This window comes from Leptonychotes weddellii, chromosome 7 (genome assembly GCF_054177405.1).
Source record: "Leptonychotes weddellii isolate Sample4059 chromosome 7, ASM5417740v2, whole genome shotgun sequence".
Taxonomy (NCBI): Eukaryota; Metazoa; Chordata; class Mammalia; order Carnivora; family Phocidae; genus Leptonychotes; species Leptonychotes weddellii.
Genome location: NC_138375.1, coordinates 134,373,822 through 134,389,918, shown reverse-complemented (window position 1 = coordinate 134,389,918; position 16,097 = coordinate 134,373,822). Strand labels below are relative to the sequence as shown.

At 36.6% G+C, this 16,097-nt stretch overlaps 1 long non-coding RNA gene across 1 annotated transcript; it reads left to right on the top strand.

Annotated features, from left to right (window-relative positions):
- Positions 1-277: 277 nt before the first annotated feature.
- Positions 278-15,552, top strand: LOC145722784 (uncharacterized). The gene is made up of 2 exons (XR_014147316.1): positions 278-3,903; positions 8,998-15,552. It is a non-coding gene; the product is annotated as an uncharacterized LOC145722784 (long non-coding RNA).
- The last annotated feature ends 545 nt before the right edge of the window (positions 15,553-16,097 follow it).

Here is a 16,097-nt window from a genome sequence, read left to right as displayed (position 1 = left end):
CTTAATATATTTTTTGGACTGTTCTTTACAGATGTACAGATATATTACTATTTTAGTGTGTTGATCTTCTAGCTATGAATTGAATTGATTAATTATTTCTATTAATTCTTATGGATATTTTTTCATTTCTACATAGGGGTCATGTCATATGTAAGTAGAGTTTGTTTTACTTTTCCTTTTCCAATTTGAATATCTTTTATTTCTTTTTCTTGTCTCATCATTCTGGATAGAACTTTCAGTACAATATTGAATAGCAGTGGTAAAATTGGCATCTATTGTGATTTTATAGTTCATTTTTAGTCTATTTAGAGAATTTTTGTGTTTTTAGAAATTTGCTCAATGTATCTTGATTAATTTGTTGGCATGCAATTGTTCTTAATATTCTCATAGTAACTTTGATTTATTTAATGTCACTAGTCTTGTCCCCTTTTCATTTATGACTTAAGTTATTTGTATCTTATTCTTTTTTCTCCTCACTCTAGCCAAATATTTCTAAACACTTTTTTCTCTCTGTAATGTACCATTTTTTTTAATTCTATAATTTTTCTACTCTTTATTATTTCTTTCTTCTCTTAGCTTTTCATTTAGTTTGCTCTTTTTTAAAATTTTCTTATAAATCCCCAGGTATAAATTTATTTATTTGAGGTCTTTCTTCTTTTTTAACCGAGGTGTTTACAACTCTAAATTTCTCTCTGACTACTATCTTCACTGTATCCCACAAACCTTCTTATTTTGTGTTTTTTGTTATTTCCTTTAATCACTATTTTATAATTTCTATCATAATTTTTATTCACTTGGTGTTCTTTAAATTTTACATATTTCTAAATTTTCTAAATGATGTTTAAAAAGTCTTTATTTGACTTCAATATTTTAAAATTGATTAGCACTAGTTTTGTGACCTAACTTATGGATTATCCTGGATCGTTTTTCACATGCACTTAAAAAAAATGCTGTTCCTATTATTGGTGGTGAAGTCTTTTATATATTTGTGTTGGGTTTAATTATTATTATTACTTTTTAAAGATTTTATTTATTTATTTGAGAGAGAGAATGAGAAAGAGAGAGCACGAGAGGGGGGAGGGTCAGAGGGAGAAACAGACTCCCCGCTGAGCAGGGAGCCCGATGCGGGACTTGATCCCAGGACCCTGGGATCATGACCTGAGCCAAAGGCAGTCGCTTAACCAACTGAGCCACCCAGGTGCCTGGGTTTAATTATTTTATAATATTGTTCAAGTCTCTAATTCCTTATATTCTGTCTCTGTGTTTCATCTATTACTGAAACTGGTATACTGAAGTCTCCAATTATTATTGCAGAATTGACTATTTCTCCCTTTAAATTAATTTCTCCCTCTCATTTTGTTAATGTGTTTTATATTTTGGGGTACTGTTAATTTATGTATGTATATATATTATATTATATTATTATTAATGATTATATATAATCTTTAATAATTTCTACATTTTCTGGTTGACTTGATCTTTTTTCTCACTATATAATGCCCTCCTTTTTATCTTTTAACACTTTCTGACTTAAAGTCTAATTTGTCTAAAATTAGTATACCCACCTGAGCTTTTTTTTTAAAAATATTTGCATGGAATACCTTTTTCCACTTTCTCCCTTTGAAACTGTTGGTGTCTTTATATCTAAAGTATCTCTTTTGCAGAGAGTGGATAGATGGATTATATATTTTTATTAAGTTTTTCTTTTAATTCAAGAATAGAGGGAGAGAAAGTGAGAGAAAGAGAAAATTAATTTTGACAGATTGGCTCATATAGTTATGGATGCTGAGAGATCCCAAGTTTGGCCATTTTAAAGCTGGAGACCCAGAAAAGTCTGCTGTCTAGTTACAGTCAAAGTCTAAAGGCCTAAGAACCATGATAGTCTCAGTCTCAGTCTGAAGGACCAAAAGCTGGGTGAGCCAATGATGTAAATCCTGGTCTGAGTCCAAAGGCCAGAAACTCAACACCATCAATAGCCAAGAATAGGATGGGCGCCTGGGTGGCTCAGTTGGTTGAGCGACTGCCTTCAGCTCAGGTCATGATCCTGGAGTCCCGGGATCGAGTCCCACATCGGGCTCCCTGCTCGGCGGGGAGTCTGCTTCTCCTTCTGACCCTCTTCCCTCTCGTGCTCTCTGTCTCTCATTCTCTCTCTCTCAAAAAATAAATAAAATCTTTAAAAAAAAATATCCAAGAATAGGAGATGGATGATCCAGTTCAAACAGAGAGTAAATTTACTCTTATTCACCCTTTTTGTTCCATTCAGGGCATCAACAGATTAGATGATGATGCCTGCCTGTATTGATGAGGGTTATCTTGTTTACTTACACCATCAATTTAAATGTAAATAACCTTTGGAAACACTCTCACAGACAAACGCAGAAACGTTTTACCAGTTTTTTGGATATAGTTTAGCTTATTCAAATTAAGACATAAAATTTTCCATTACAGTGTTCCACAAATCCCCTACACTGTGTTCACTTTTCTACATTTCTGCTCTTCAGATTTAATATTTGCAATGTGTCATCAAGTTCACTATTTCTTCCATTACCCAAAATGTTTCTGAATCCCTCTAGTAATTTGTTAAATTTAGTTATTGTATTTTACAGCTCCACAAGGTTTGTTTGCTTCATTTTTACAATTTTTGTATTTTTATTAAAATTCTCATTTTGTTGGGGCATCTGGGTGGCTGTTTGTTGAGCATCTGACTCTTGGTTTCAACTCATTTTCTCAGGGTTGTGAGACAGCCCAGCACCAGGCTCTGTACACAGTGGGGAGTCTACTTAAGATTCTTTCTCTCTCTTTCTCCCTCTGCCCCTCCCCCACTCATACTCTCACTCTCTCTAAAATAAATAAATAAATCTTTTAAAAAATGATCTGCTTGTACAATTTTCCTGGTTTCCTTTAGTTTTTTTTTTTTTTTATAGTTTCCTTTAGCTTTTCGAACATATTTAAAACCTTGTTTTAAAGTCTTTCGTAAATCAAAGGACAGCTCTTCTTCAGAAACATTCTTTTAATTTATTTCATTTCTTTGAGTGGGTCATATAGTTCTATTTCTTTATGGGATTTGTAATTGTTTTGCTCATGGTTGAAAATTGGACATTTAAATTATATAATGCAGTAATTCTGGAAATCAGCTTCTTTCATTTCCCCAGATGTTGCTTTTTGCTATTTGTTGTTATTGTTTTTCTAGTTACTATGGAAGGCTATAGTAGTCTATTTGTTTAGGAACTTTCCAAAATTATTTTCACAAAGATTGTTCCTTGTCATGTATGGTCATTGAAGTCCCTGTTCCTTAACTTGTATCCAGCTAGTTGTTTAGACAGAAATTTACTTGAATGTCAAGAAGTAAAAACAAAAACCAAGCAAAGAAACAAACAAAAAAGAAAGACGAACATCTCTCCTAATGTTTGTTGATTGATTTTGTGCCATGGCTCTCTATTAACACTTAGGCAGTCTTTCACTGAGCCAAGAGGATACCTCAATATGAAACATTAGGATTTTCTTAGGTCTTTTCTGAATGAATCTTGCTTTGGACATACATATGGCTATTTTGGAATGTCCTAGTTTCCCAAAAGAACTGTCTCCGGATTTTACCTTATTAAGTCTATTGTTTGCTTTGACTACCATGTTTTTCCCATTCCTCTAAGAGTTGCTAGTTCAGTTTGTAGTGCTTTTGAGCAATGGTAAGTGCTCTTTTATTCTCAGTTCTCAGTTAGACAAAACTAAGATAAACATCTTACATCAATCTCTTGGGTAACTGCTACACAGGCTAGAATAGATCTACACAATAATTTACTAATTATGTCTGTTCTGCTCCCTCCAAATTCAGGGAAATGGGCTCCACACTTCTAATACAGACTTCTGCTGCTTCAAAATCAAGACACTTACAACAGCAGAGACAGGGTAAGTCGAGGGCAACTAAAATTGCCACAAAATCTTCCTACCCTCAGAAAGGTCTTTTGTTTGATTCAGTGTCTGCTTAGGTGCTGTAAACATTTTATTCTTGTACAGAGTTCTGACAAAGTGGATCTGATCACTTCTACTTTTTACTTTTGATGTTTTTGTATAGAAATGAGAACTTGGAGCTGTTGACTTTGTCATTTTGCTCTAGTTACTCTGCAAAATGGCTTTTAAATGCACTTTTGCTTTCACAAGTACTGATGTTAATTTTTTTAGAGGGTAGGATACAATGTGAGAGAAAGATTAATAATCAGCAAACACATAGTGATTCTAATATGGTTGGCTCATATTATCTTTAAGTGTCAATACCTTGATTGAGAGGTATATATTCACTAAGCACCTAAAGGCTATGTAATTTTCTTTTTTTTTTTTAATGAACAAAACACATTTTCTTTCCTGAGAGGTACTGAAGTCACATCTCTATTGCATTTGCCATGTTCTTAACATATGGGTTTCCTGACGCATGGTATTTTCCCCATAAATGCATCACAAATAAATGAACAAATGTGTATCTTTTAGTATGAGTACAGAGGCTCATTGGTAAAACAGTCTTATAACCTATTGCATAGAGTTAGAGGTTTAATTTGGTTTTAGTATTAAGAAATATTTATGTAAACCCAAAGTAATCTGTTTTAAGAAAAATGATTAATTGAGCACATTTTAAATATACATTGCTAACAATAAACTGTATAAACACTTGACTGATTTTTCCCCTGGAGTTAGCTCAGGCTAATATCTTTATTAAATAAAAATAAAATAATATAAAATGAAAATTGAGGAAAGATAATACTGAGATTTATCTGCCCTGGGGAACAAAATATTGCTGTAGTTTAAAAACAGTAACTAGAATATAGTGGAAAGAGCCCTAGAATCCTGCCAAATAATGAGGGAGATACTGGAACTCTCTCCAGGTTGGAGGGGCTGGTGAGCAACACTGTTTATACCCCACCCTCCATCTTAATACTGCACACAGGAACATGGGATGAGAAACATAGGTGGCCTGCCACAGTGGTCCCCAGATCCCTAGCCCATATCAATTCTGGACATTCTGGGACATACAAAAAGGCCACAGTTTAAAAGACCAACAAGAATACAGAAGACCCAGCCCTAGAACTTCACCAAATCACACAGGAACTTCTGTGACTCTCTCTAGGTCAGAGGGGCTGGCAAATACTATGATTTATGTTATCCTCCACCTTGATAGCACAGATGGGAGCAAGGTCTGAGTTCCATAGACTGCCTGCTCCCTCTGGGCTTTAGCATACAGGTGCACCAAATGCTCTGGAATGAAAAAAAAAAAACCTACTTGTTGAAAAGAGGAGTTAGCAATGGAGAGGAGGGAAGATAGTGTTAGAGTGCAAGGACTCTAGGCTCATCCCTCAAACACAACAAGATAATTCTCAAATCATCTTAACCCCAGAAACCAACCTGAAATCTGACAGAAAAAATACTCCACAACTAAAGGGAATGTAAAGAACACATGGAAAAAGGAAGGAATTATAGAGAGATGGTTTAGGGAAGAAATATCATGGGTGCTTCAGAGGGAGTGAGCTATGGTCATGGAGAAAGGCAAGATAGAAAGGACCACACAGGAGGACCACACAAGGAGAACATTTCCCCAAAGCCATTGGCTTGGAAAATGAGAGAGACTGAATTTAGTGATTTCTTGCAACAAATGGGGCTTAAAGCCTGGAATTTAAAGTCCAGCAGGCTTGGCTGGAATAGAAGCCTAAGGGTACTGTCTTGCTCCTGGAGAGAAGTCAGGCAAACAACCTGGAAGTAGATGGCATGGAATCATGACTTAAAGAACATCTGGGGCATACAGTAGAAAGATTATTTGCTCTTCTTGGAGTGCAACCCTGAGAAGCAGTAGTCACATAAAACCCTCTCCAGGAACCAAGGAGCTGGCTGACACTTCCTCACCTACCCCTCAGCATAAACACAGAACCACCTGTAGGAAGCAGCTCAGCATCAAAACTGGCTACCTAACTTGCTTACACAGAGCCCCACACCCCTGCATTCTGGTGGGACTAGGCTTCTCAGCCAAGCTTGCCTCATTCCCAGTACAGTAAGCCTCACTCCTCCAAAACCAGCACAAAACCCTCCCCACACCATGTCTTCCAACCAGAAAGTTTTGCAGGTCCTTAGTTCTCATAGAAGTGGTTTCAGACCTTCTTTCACAAGGAGACCTGATTACATCTATTTAGAAGTCACAATATGCAGTCCAAGGACCAAACAATGCTCTCATCAGGGAGCATCATCTGAGAGCCTCTTCAGATGACTGATCTGAAGGATAAAGCAGCTAAAACTCAATAGCAGAACACACAGAGCACACATCAGAGACATTCACTGAAGCACCATGCCCTCGACACTACATGACCAATTCTTCATAAAGCCATTACTTCCGGTAGAAGGAAACATGACTGGCTTTTCTAACACAGAGAAGTAGACAGTAATTAGACAAAATGCAAAGATGGAGGAATTTATACCAAATGAAAGGACAAGGCCACAGTCAAAGATCAAAACTAAACACATATAAATAATATGGCCAATGGAGAATTTAAAGCAACATTCATAAGGATACTCACTTAGCTTGAGAAAAGAATAGAAGACATCAGAGAGACCTTACCACAGAGATAAAAAAGTTAAAAAAGAATCAATCAGAAATGAAGAATGCAATAAATGAGATTGGAAACAGGCTTGATCTAATGAAGAGAGGGGCTGCAAGAAGGAGAGGAATGAATTAGTGACCAAAAGACAAAAATATAGAAAATAATGGTGCTGAAAAAGGGAGAGAGACAAGAATTATGAAAGATAAGAATAGACTTAGGGAATTCAGTGACTATATATAATGTAATAACATTTATATTATAGGAGTCCAAGGGAAGAAGAAAGAGGTAAGGGGGCAGAAAATTCTTTGAAGAAATAATAGCTGATAAACCTCCTAATCTGGGAAAGGAAATAGACATCCAGATTTAGGAGACACAGAGAACTCCCATCAAAATCAACAAAATCAGGCCAACACCAAGACATATTGTAATTAATTTTGCAATATATACTGACAGAAAATTCCTTAACATACAAGAGAAGACCCATAATGCTAACTGCAAATCTTTCCATAGAAACTTGACAAGCCAGAAGGGTGTGGTTGATATATTCAAAGGGTTGAATGGGAAAAAATTGAAGCCCAGAGGACTGTATCCAGAGAGGGTATCATTAGGAATAGAAAGAGATAGAGTTTCCCATACAAACAAACACTAAAGGAGTTCATGAGCACTAAACCAGCCCTGAGAGAAATACTACAGAGGACTCTTTGAGTGGAAAGGAAAGACCAAAAGTGACAAAGGCAAAAAGGATCAGAGAAAATCACCAGAAACAATGAAAATCAAGTAATAAAATGGCAACAAATACATATCTATCAAAAATTACTTTGAATGTAAATTAACTAAATGTTCCCATCAAAAGTCATAGGATAAAAAAACAAGATGCATACACATGCTGCCTATAAAACACATTTTAGATCTAAAGACACCCTCTGTTTGAAAGTGAGGGGATAGAGGAATATTTATCATGCAAATAGATATCAAAAGAAAGCCAGAGGAAAATACTTATATCATACAAAATATACTTTAAAACAAAGACTGTAACAAGAGATAAAGAAAGCCACTACATCATAATAAATGGGACAATCCAACAAGAAGATCTAATAATTGTAAATATTTATGCAACCAACACGGGAACACTCAACTTTATGAACAATTAAAAGCAAACATAAAGGAACTATTTGATAATAATATAATAATAGTAAGGATTTTAATACCCCTATTATTTCAATGGAGAGATGATCTAAACAGAAAATCAAGAAGAAAACAATGACTTTGGATGACATATTAGATCAGATGGACTGAACAGATATATTCAAGCATTCCATTCTAAAACAATAGAATACCCATTCTTTTTAATTACACATGGCACATTCTTCAGAATAGATCACATATTAGGTCATGAATCAGGCCTCGTGTTGTGATGAGCACTGGGTGTTATACACAACTAATGAATAATTGAACACTACATCAAAAACTAGTGATATACTATATGGTGGCTAACAACATTAAAAAAAAAGTCTCAACAAGAATGAAAAGATTAAAATCATACTATGCATCTATTCTGACCAAAACACTATGAATCTAGCAGTCGACTACAAGAAAAATTTTGGAAACACCACAAATAAATGGAAGTTAAACAACATGCTATTAAACAAGGAATGGGTCAACCAGGAAATCAAAGAAGAAATTAAAAAAAAAATACATGGAAACAAATGAAAATGAAGACAGAATGATCTAAAATCTTTGTGATTCAGCAAAAGCAGCCCTAAGAGGAAAGTATATAGCAATTTAGGCCTACCTAAAGAAACAGGAAAAATCTGAATAAGTAAACTAATCTTACACCTAATGATGTTAGGAAAAGGACAAGAAATGAAATCTAAAGCTAGAAGAATAAAGGAAATAATAAAGATTAGAGTAGAAAACAATGATACAATGGAGGCAAGATGGCAGAGGGGTAGGGGACCCGTTGAAACCCCTAAATTTATCTGGATATCTATCAAATCATTTTGAACACCCACAAAATCAGCCTGAGATGTCAGAATATATATCTGAATCTCTACAAGCAGACAAGCACTGCCTGTTGCAAGGTAAGATGTGCGGAGTCATGAATCTGTGGGAAAATATCAAAAGATAAACGGAAGGGGGGGAGGGAGCCGCCTTAAGCTTGCTCCTGGAAAGTGATAAAACACCGGAGCACAAAATCAGAACCCTTAGAAATCTGCTCTAGTGAGAGACATCCCTCTCTGAAAGGCGCTCAGGAAATGAAAAGGCAGAATTCTATGAATGCCATTGTGGCCTCAGGGTAGGAGGAATGCCTGAGCAGTGGAGCCAGGAAGCAGGTTAGGGTCAGTGAGCCCAGGAATGGACTCTCAGCTCAGATCACCATAAACCACTAGCTGGGACAGTCAAAAATCACTCTTTTCCTCAGCAGCCTGAAAAAGTCTGGAACCTGTGCCTGACCGTGCAAAAACCTGCATGGCAGTAGAGGCCCAGAAAGAACATTAGAGTGGCACCCAGATATGATCCAGGAGCTTGGGGTGCATGCACAATCCATCGGCCCCTCATGGAATCACAAAGGTCAGTGGCTCTCCTGGGTCCCTGGGACTACCTCCAAGAGAGTTGCAGTGGGCATACACTGCAGGAGGCTGCCTTTTTGGCACATACAGAAGTGGAGACTGTTTGTCCTGGAGAGTTTATTAAAGAGGGAAGTCTGCAAATTTTCTGCTCTGGGCCAGAGATTTGGGTGTGGCTATTTTTGCTCTGATCCTCTGAAGAGGTGCAAAAAGCTTCCAGGGAACAAAAGCAACACAGAGGACAAGTTTCCACTGAGCCCATCCCCCTGACAGGGGGTGGGGCTACTCCACCTAGGCAGGGTTACAGGAGAAACAGCCCCTCCCCCAGAAAACAGGCACCTCCTCCAGAAAACAGTCTGCAAAAACGGTGGACAAAAACCATATGGATCCCATAAGAATGTAAAATCCCAATGCCAGGGGAAAATACTATATTGAGCTCTAGGTGTTGCTTCACGACTTATTTTTCAGGTAAGATTCTCTATTTTTCCCCTCTTTTTCTTATGCTTTTTCTCAATTTTTTTTTCTTTTTACCTTTGCTCATTTCAACTAGATGTTTATTATATTAACTTATATTTCACAGTTGCTTTTTAACTTGTATTTTTCACACCTATATTTTTTATAGATATGTGCTTAACTTTAGTCATTTTCCAATCTATTCAATTTTATCTTTATATATGTATAATATATACATATATATATATGTTTTATTTTCATTGTGATTTTAGGATATAGTGTCTTCTACAACACAGAGCAAAATATACCCAGGAACAACCAGAACACCCTACTTTATCCACACTAAGAGATTATAGCCCCTCTCCCCTCCCCCTTTTTTCTTTTATTTTTTTTTAAATTTTTCAATTTTATTCTTGTATTTTATTTTGGTTTTGTTTTTTGGTGGTGGCTTCCAACCACTCTGGATTTTGCTAGGGTGCTTCTTGCTTGGGTCATGGTTGATATTGTGGACTCTGCTCATTCACTCAACCATCCCTTGACAGAATGGCTATGAGGAGGAACTCCCAATAAAGAAAAGAACCAGAGACAATGTCCTCTGCCACAGAACTAATGGATATGGATATAAGCAACCCATCAGAGATAGAATTCAGGATAACAGTCATGAAGTCAATAGCTAGGCTTGAAAAATATAGAATCTCTAAGGGCAGAAATGAGATCTAATCAGGCTGAACTTAAAAAGGTTATGAATGAAATACAGTCTAAACTGGATACTCTAAGAGCCAGGTTAAATGAGGCAGAAGATAGAATAGCCGATCTAGAAGATAAACTGATGGAAAGGGAGGAAATTGAGGAAAACAGAAATAGGCAGCTAGTAGTACATTTAAAAAGGTTAGGGGAGATTAATGATGCCATGAAATGTTCCAATGTCAGAATTATTGGAATCCCTGAGGGGGTGTAGAGAGAGAGAAGACTAGAAGATATATTTGAACAAATCATAGCTGAGAATTTCCCTAATCTGGAGAAGAAGACAAGCATTTGTGTCCAAGAGGCAGAGAGGACCCCCCCCCAAAAAAGAAGGTCAAAACCCTGACATATAATAGTGAAGCTTGCAAATTTTACAGCCAAAGAAACAATCCTGAGAGTAGCTAGGGAGAGGAGTTTCCTTACATATGAGGGAGGAACATCAGATTAACATCAGACCTGTCCACAAAACCTGTCAAGCCAGAAAGGCAAGACATATTCAGGGTACTAAATGAGAAGAACATGCAGCCAAGAATACTTTATCTAGCAAGGTGGTCAATCAGAACAGATGGAGAGATAAAGAGCTTCCAGGACAGACAGAAACTAAAGGAATATGTGAACACCAAGCCAGCCCTGAAATAAATATTAAGAGGGGATTCCGTAAGTGAAAAGAGACCACAAGAGACACATAGACCAGAAAGAAACAGAGAACATCTACAGAAACAGGGACTTTACAAGGAATACAATGGCACTAAATTAACATCTTTCAATACTTACTATAAATGTAAATAGGCTGAATGCTCCTATGAAAAGACACAGGTTTTCAGATTGGATAAAAAAAGCAGGACCCATCCATATGCTGTCTACAAAAGACTCATTTCGAATCTAAAAACACCTCAAATTGAAAGGGAGAGGATGCAGAAACATTTACCATGACAATGGACCGCAAAAGAAAGCTGAGGTAGCAATCTCATATAAGAAAATTAGATTTTAAACCAAAGATCATAGTAAGAGATGTAGAGGGACACTATATCATATTTAAATAATCTATCCAACAAGAAGATCTAATGATTATAAATATGTATGCTCCAAATATGGGAGTAGACAATTATATAAACCAATTAATAACCAAAATAAACATATTGATAATACTGCATTAATAGTAGGAGACCTCAACACTTCACCCACAACCATGGACAGATCATCTTCTGGCAGATGTTCAACAAAAAAACAAGAGCTTTGAAGGACACATTGGACAACATGGACTTTGGAGATATATACAGAACATTCCATCCTAAAACAACAGAATACTCATTCTTCTTGAGTGCACATGGAATTCTCCAGAATAGACCATATATTGGGACACAAATCAGGTCTCAAATGATTCCAAAAGACTGAGATTATTACCTGCATATTTTCAGACCACAATTCTTTGAAACTGGAACTCAACCACAAGAAGAAATTTGGAAGCAATTCAAACACTTGAAAGTTAGAGACCACCTTGCTAAAGAATGAATGGATCAATCAGGTAATTTAAAAAGAACTTAAAGAATTTTTGAAACTATGAAAATGAAAACACATCAGTTCAAAACCTATAGGATATTGGAAAGGCAGTCCTAAGAGGGAAATGCATAGACATCCAAGCCTCTCTCAAAAAATTAGAAAAATCCCAAATGCACAAGTGAACCATACACCTAAAGAAGCTGGAGAAAGAACAGCAAATAAAGTCTATTCTGAGCAAGGAAAGAGAAAAAATAAAGATTAGGGCAGAAATCAATGAATTAGAAACCAGAAAAATAGTAGAACAGATCAACAAAACTAGATGCTGGTTCTTTGAAAAAATTAGTAAGATTGATAAACTTCTGGCCAGACATACCCCCCCCAAAAAAAAAGAGAGAGAGAGAGAAAGGACCCAAATTAATAAAATTCTGAATGAAAGGGGAGAGATGATGACTAATACCAAGGAAATTTAAAAAAATATTAGAAATTAATAGCAGCAGCTATATGACAACAAATTAAGCAATCTGGAAGAAATGGATGCATTCCTTGAAACATATAAATGACCAACTGAAACAGGAAGAAATAGCCAATCTGAACAGAAAAATAACTGCAAGAAAATCAAAGCAGTAATCAAGAACCTCCCAAAAACAGATGGCCAGATGGCTTTCCAGGGGAATTCTACCAAACATTAAAGAAGAATTCATACCTATTCTACTGAAGCTGTTTCAAAAAATAGAAATAGAATGAAAACTTCCAAACTCCCTTTATGAGTCCAGCATAACCTTGATCCCAAACCAGACAAAGACCCCACCTAAAAGGAAAATTACAGATCAATATACCTGATGAGCATGGATGCTAAAATATTCACCAAGGTCCTAGCCAATAGGATCCAACAGTACATTAAAAGAATTATTCACTAAGACCAAGTGGGATTTATTTCTGGGATACAAGGGTGGTTCAATATTCGCAAATCAATCAACATGATAGTGAACATTAATAAGAGAAAAGACAAGAAACGTATGATCCTTTCAATTGATGCAGGGAAAGCATTTGACAAAATACAGCAATGCTTCTCGATTAAAACTGTTCAAAGTATAGGGAGAGAGGGACATACCTCAAATTCAAAAAAAGACATCTATGAAAAGCCCACAGCAAAAGTCATTCTCAGTGGGGGGAAAATTAAGAGCTTTTCCCTTAATGTTAGGAACACGACAGGGATGGCCACTCTCATCGTTACTGTTGAACATAGTAGTGGAATCCTAGCCTCAGCAGTCAGACAACAAAAAGAAATAAAATGCATTCAAATTGTCAAAGAAGAAGTCAAATTCTCTCTCTTTGCAAGTGACATGATACTTTATGTGGGAGAACCCAAAAGACTCCACCCCCAAATTACTAGAACTCATAGAACAATTCAGCAATGTGGCAGGATACAAAATCAATGCAAAGAAATCAGTTGCATTTCTATACACTAACAATGTAACTGAAGAAAGAGAAATTAAGGAATCAATTCCATTTACAACAGCTCCAAAACCCATAAAATACCTAGGAATAAACATAACCAAAGAGGAATAGGATCTCTACTCTAGAAATTACAGAACACTTATGAAAGAAATTGAAGACACGAAGAGATGGAAAAACATTCCATCCTCATGGATGGGAACAATAAACACTGTTAAAATATCTATGCTGCCCAGAAATCTACACTTTCAATGCCATCCGTAACCAAATATCATTGGGATTCTTCAAAGAGCTGGATCAAATAATCCTAAAATTTGTGTGGAACCAGAAAAGATCCCGAATTGCCAGGGGGAATGTTGAAAAAGAAAACCAAAGCTGGGGGCACCACAATGACTGACTTCAAGCTATATTACAAAGTTGTAGTCATCAAGACAGCATGGTATTGGCACAAAAACAGACACATAGTTCAGTGGAACAGAATAGAGAGCACAGAAATGGACCCTCAACTCTATGGTCAACTAATCTTCAACAAAGCAGGAAAAAATATCCAGTGGAAAAAAAGATAGTCTCTTCAATAAATGGTGCTGGGAAAATTGGACATCAACATGCAGAAGAATTAAACTGGACCTTTATCTTACACTATACACAAAGATAAACTCAAAATGGATGAAAGACCTAAATATGAGACTGGAATCCATCAAAATTCCAGAGGAGAACTTAGGCAGTAACCTCTTCAACATTGGCCACAGCAACTTCTTTCATGACACGTCTCCAAAGGCAAGGGAAACAAAAGCAAAATGAACTTTTGGGACATCATCAAGATCAAAAGCTTCTGCACAGCAAAGGAAACAGTCAACAAAACTAAGAGGCAACCCACAGAATTGGAAAAAATACTTGCAAATGACATTACAGATAAAGGGCTGGTATCCAAGATCTATAAAGAACTTCTCAAACTGAACACCCAAAATACAAATAATCAAGTCAAAAAATGGGCAGAAGACATGAAAAGACACTTCTCAAAAGAAGACATACAAATGACTAACAGACACACAAAAAATGTTCAACATCACTAGCCATCAGGGAAATACAAATGAAAACCGCAATGAGATGCCACCTTACACCAGCTAGAATGACAAAAATTAACAAGGCAGGAAAAAACAGATGTTGGCAAGATTGTGGAGAAAGGGGAACCCTCTTACACTGTTGGTGGGAATGCAAGCTGGACAGCCACTCTGGGAAACAGTATGGAAGTTCCTCAAGACATTACAAATAGAGCTACCCTATGACCCAGCAATTGCATACTAGGTATTTACCTCAGAGGCACAGATGTAGTGAAAAGAAGGGGCATGTGCACCCCAATGTTCATAGGAACAATGTCCACAATAGCCAAACTGTGGGTGGAACCAAGATGCCCTTCAACAGATGAATGGATAAAGAAGAAGTGGTCCATATATACAATGGAATATTACTCAGTCATCAGAAAGGATGAATACATACTATTTACACTGACATGGATAGAAATGGAGGAGATTATGCTAAGTGAAATAAGTCAAGCAGAGAAAGACAATTATCATAGGGTTTCACTCATATGTGGAACATAAGGAATAGTGTAAGGATCATAGGAGAAGGGGGGTAAAACTGAAAGGGAAGACATCTGAGAGGGAGAAAAACCATGAGAGACCCTGGACTCTGGGAAACAAACTGAATGTTAGAGAAGGGAGGGGGTGGGGGGATAGGTGAATGGGTGATAGGTATTAAGGAGGACATGTGTTGTCGTGAGCACTGGATGTAATACACAACTAATGAATCATTGAACATTACATGAAAAACTAATGAAGTAGTATATGTTTACTAATTGAAAATAATAATAATAATAAGGAGAAGAAGAAGAAGGAGGAGGAGGAGGGAGCAATTGTACAGAAACAAAAGAAAAAAAAGAGAAACCCAGAACAGCTCAATGAAATGATGAGCTGGTTGTTTGAAAAATAAATAATGAAATTGATAATCCTCTGGTTAGAGTTATCAAAATAAAAAATAGAAAGGGGTGCGCCTGGGTGGCTCAGTCGTTAAGCGTCTGCCTTCGGCTCAGGTCATGGTCCCAGGGTCCTGTGATCGAGCCCCACATCAGGCTCCCTGCTCGGCGGGAGGCCTGCTTCTCCCTCTCTCACTCCCCCTGCTTGTGTTCCCTCTCTTGTTGTGTCTCTCTGTCAAATAAATAAATAAAATATTTTTAAAAAATAGAAAGGACCCTAATAAATAAATTTACAAATATGACTGGAGTAATAACAACCACCTACACAGAAATAAAACAATTATAAGAGAATCTGATGACAACCTAGAAGACATGGATAAATTTCTATAAATATATACACAACCAAACCTGAAACTGGAAGAAATAGAAAACTGTAACAGATAAATAACCACAAAGAAATAGACTCAGTAATCAAAAACTCCTAACAAACAAATATCCAGTATCCAAGGACTTCACAGTGAATTCTATCAAATAGTTTAAAAAGAATTATTACCTATACTCCAACCTATACCCCACCCCTTGCCCCCCCAAAAAAAGAAAATAAAGGAAACTTCCAAAGCATTCTATGAGGCCAGCTTTTACTTGATACCAAATTGGATAAAAACTTGACTGAAGAAGGGAACTATGGGTCAATATGTTATATTAGAGAGTTGTAGTGATTAAGACAGTATGGTAGTCAGAAAAAATAGACAATGACCAATGGAACAGAATGGAAAATCCAGAAACACAATTATATGATCAATTACTCTTTAACAAAACAGGAAAGAATGTCCA